The sequence below is a fragment of the Gopherus evgoodei genome, chromosome 5 (genome assembly GCF_007399415.2).
Source record: "Gopherus evgoodei ecotype Sinaloan lineage chromosome 5, rGopEvg1_v1.p, whole genome shotgun sequence".
Classification (NCBI taxonomy): Eukaryota; Metazoa; Chordata; order Testudines; family Testudinidae; genus Gopherus; species Gopherus evgoodei.
The window spans coordinates 107,219,141-107,223,640 of NC_044326.1; the positions used below are offsets into that span (position 1 = coordinate 107,219,141).

At 39.9% G+C, this 4,500-nt stretch overlaps 1 pseudogene; it reads left to right on the forward strand.

Moving 5' to 3' along the window:
- The first annotated feature begins 1,621 nt into the window (after positions 1–1,621).
- LOC115652689 lies at positions 1,622–2,080 on the forward strand (annotated as a pseudogene).
- Positions 2,081–4,500: the final 2,420 nt, after the last annotated feature.

Sequence of the window (4,500 nt, forward strand, 5' to 3'; positions counted from 1 at the left end):
CCTCCATTCTTTAGAGTAGGGACTTGAAATTTGGCAAGGGGATTGCCCTGGTGTCATGTCATCCCCATGAAAATTCACCCAAATTGAGTAAAGTTATAAGCCTATAAACACTGCAGGTTGCATGTGTTCAGTAGAGACTTGTTTGAGTCTGGTAGCTAACTTCTCCTAAGATTTGATCTTTGATTTGAGCCTATTGCATCCCAGTGCTGCAAAAACTGAACATCAGGTTCCCTGTAATTGCTTCTCCTGGTAGTTAAGATTTTGTGATTGGCACCCAGACCATTATATGGAATCATGGGGAATAAAAATTCTGTTAAATCTGTACATGAAAAATTGGTGAACAAAGCCCCTCAAAGATGTCTGCTATTTGGTTAGTAGAGTTTTAATAACCTAAGCCTTTCAAATGCAGCCCCTAGATAAATGATCTACTGTGAGTGTGAAAATCTCTGGGCACTGGAATGGAGAGCCAGGAGACTCTTTGTTTCTCCCTGTAATTGAAAACTGCATCCTGATGCATATGCACAAGCAGGCAGACAACACAGACAACCTTAATTCTGGAATTTCCAAAAATTTGAATGTTTGACTTTGCAACCTTGACGTTCTTTAAAGGTAAGATTTGGTTTGTTTGTTTTTAATGCCATACGCTTATATATTTGGCTATTTACTTATTCCACACAGCCCTTAACCAAAGCAATGTGAATCAAGAGAAAATGAAGATGGAAATTTTCTGTTGGAAAATGCCAGTTTAATCAAATTGGCATGTGCTGTGGCTTCCAGGGCTGCCAGGTTCCCATCTGTGCAGTAGGGAGCCTGGAAGCTGGGTTAGAAGCCTTAGCAGCTCTGAGAGCTTCACCTCAAGCAGAATGTAATTATTTTTTTTTCAAAACTTCAGATTTTCCCATGGAATGGGAATTCTAGGTTCCAATCAGCTCTAAGTAATGGAGAATAACAATGAGCATGAAATAAAAATGTGTGATGGAGGAACTAAGGGGAGAGGGAAGGCTGAGATCTTTCCATTTTGTTATCATCAATAACTTAGTGCCAGATTCTATCATCCTACCTTACACAAAATAGTAATTGTACTGTGCAGTTGGCCCCCTTAATTTCAATGTGAGTACTTGCAGAGTAGTCTTAGTACCATTACCATTAAACATGAATAATGGTGGTTCCCTAATTCCTCTTTCATGTGAATTTTTAATTTCCTTGAAATCTCCCAGATATCTTAGAAGTGTGTCAAATTATTATTGAATAACTCCTGTAACTTAACTTTTCTTTGAGACATTGTCTCCTCCAAACAGAGAAATTGACCTTTTACTCTTAGGTGGATATTAATTTGTCACAACTGGTAAAGCAAGATTTTCTTTCCAGAAGTATTGCTAAGGAAAACTATTTTTTGCTGGATATGTGGTGTTTATATCCAGAGAGTTATGTAATTGGTTTTAGACCATCAGATTTGGTGACTGCTAGTCATTGTTCTTCTCTCTGCCCAGTCTTTTACTTGTAATACCAGCTTCCCCACAAGCTATGTGCACAGTTTGACTCTCTAAAGCTTGGATAATTCAATAGCAATATCAATTATTAGAGACACCCCACATGCAGACTTCAGTGTCTTGCCAGCTTTCTTGGTAAAAAGGTAAACAATCTTGTTACCCGATGTCCGGGACAGCCTGGTCTTGTTAGAGGCTGTGTTGTAGGACAACCTACAATGTTATGTCAGATGGTATAAAAAATGGTTCAGTGTCTGACATACCCTCATAGGTTGTCCTACAACACAGCCTCTAACAAGACCAGGCTGTCCTGAACACCAGGTAACAGGACTGTTTACCTTTATACCAAGAAAGTTGGCAAGGCACCGAAGTCTGCATGTGGTGTGTGTCCAGGAAGACTTTGTGATGTTCGTGCTGTGCACCCTAAACTCCTTATGAGGTTGTCAATAACGAAGAAGCATGTTAGCAGAGCCTATGGCGGTTCCATGTGTGTTAAATGTGTCCATGACAGAATCAAACAAGCTTTCCTTATTGAGGAGCAGAAGATTGACGTGAAAGTGTTGAAGGCACAAGCACAGTGTCAGAATTATTAGAGGTATAGTAACTTTAAAACTGTCTAACGGCGACTGATTATATGTTCTTTTATGGGTAAACCTTTGGGCAGGGATAGCAAATAGATATTGGGATGGGGCAGCAAAAACCTAAAAGATATGCTCCAGTTCAACCACCAGTTCTTGGGCTTGCTGCAGGAATTATTGGGTGAAATTCTATGGCCTGCTTAATCGTGAGGGTCCAACTAGATGATCACACTGACCCCATCAGACCTTTAAAATCTATAAATGGGTTTTCACACATACTCTTTGTCAAGGCTAAATCCCCACTCTGTCACTGTAAGTGCAGGAAGTGGGGGCCCGCAAGGATTTTAAAAAATAATACTTGTCACTCCAGGCTTGTATTAAACTCCCAAGATTACAGCTTCTCTCTGAACGTGGCTTGGTAAATGATGCCACCACCCAAATGCAAAAAACCCCCTTTGACCCAGGAAGAAGCACTTAGGAATTCCTTCCTGTGGGGTACCCTCAAGCCCTTTCTCTCTCTCTCTCACACACACACACACACACACACACACACACACACACACACACACTCTCAGCCTGCAGGGTTGTGCAAGGCACTCTGCATATATAGCGGGGAGGTGTTGCGGGGGTGGCCATAGAGAGTTGGGGGGAGGTGTTGCAGAGATGCTGAATTTCTGATCTCCCCAGGGGTGCTTGACCCCAGCTCTGTCCCAAGGGCCCACAAATATGTTTGGCACCGGGCCCACAAAATGTTAATCCAGCCGTAAATCTGGGGTTTAGCACAGAGAAGATCCACAAGCCTTAAAATATAAATGGAAATAAATCTTATCGCATCTAGCTAAACATTCTGATCTACTTACACTTTGGGTTGTTAAAAGTAGTTTTAGAGATGATCTGATCATTTTCATATCTGGTTCAAATTTTACACAGCATTTCTGCTGCCCTGTCTCTTCAACCCAGAGAGCAACAGCCAAAGGGAAAGTTTTCTTTTGCAATTTTAAAAAGTTCTACTTTCCCATTGTCTTTTTTGGTGAGGTGTCCATTCCTTTTCTTTTACCTGTGGACTTGTTAACCCTTTACAGGTAAAGCAAGCAGAGAACAGACCGAGAGGGATTTTACAGCTATCTGGCTGGCTGAGTGTCCATCAAAGGGAGCTACTTCCCGGCCTCCAGCACACACACAGTTTATGTATCACACTCTTGAAAAGAGAGTAGCCACAATATAAACATAGAGGGATAAGTTAAAGCAGGGGAGGAAAGATAGGAGAACTTTTCACTGGTCACAGACTTTGAGATGTTAACAGAGAGAAAAGGTAATACTAAAGAGGTCAGGCACAGGGGTGGCTGGGTGGGTGGGTGTATAAACTCTTAGTTGTCCACTGTATTCTTTTACTGAACTTATAAGTCTGTACCTGCACGATTTTACCTTTTTAGGTGTTAAACTGAATGTAAATTATAGCATTTCCCTTTTGATTTTCCCTCTATTTTTCTATGACATACCTCTGATTTTATTGAAGATAATTGGGCTTAAAGTGATAGAGGAAAATGAAACTCAGGATTCAAAGAGCCTCAATATCTACAAAGGTAACTTAGTGTCTGATTCTGCAGCACTTGAACTTGAATGTGCTCAAGATCAAGCCCCAAATGACCAAGGTAGTTACATGTGAGCTCAAGATGCCTAGTCTAAAAAACACTGCAAGGATACTGTAGGCACTGGGGATACTGTAGGCAATGGGGATGTGAATGCTCAAATAACTAGTTAAGCTGGCTGTGCAGTTGTTTTGTCCTGACAGAAGAATGTAAAGTGGTGGGGGCTAGGGGATTTCAGGCCTATATAATAAAACTGGTCAGAAAACTGTTCCATCAAATACAATTTTATCTAAATCAGAACATGTAGATTTTAACATAATTTTCAAAGGGAGAAAGTCAAAATGAATAGTTTCACCTCTCTTTTTTCAATGAAGTCTAAACATTTCATCTAGACTTCTATATTTACAATATTTCTCACTTGCTGTAGTATTTAATATTGTTTCCAACATTATCTAAACAACACAATTTCACATTACATTAATGTTTTATTTTGGCAATTTCCAAATCCATTTTTATGTAATTTCCATTTTATGGAAAATTGACTTTTTGCAGAATTGAAAGCATATTTTGAAATGTCAGCATTTCCTGCAAAATAGAAATTCTTTTTTCTGACCTTTTGTGCTACATAGTAAAAAAACAGCCCTGCCCTCAAGAGTTTACAGTCTGATTGATTTAGGACAAAATACATGTGGGTGTAGCAAACCACTGGCGGGAAAATGGAAAGAAGGATTAACAGTGACCAAGGTGATGTAGTTATATAGGATAGCTAATATGCAACTTGACTTTAACCTGTGGCTTTAAAAGGAACTGCTAAGTGTTCCTTCCAGTCCTAGCTCTTAATTTCCT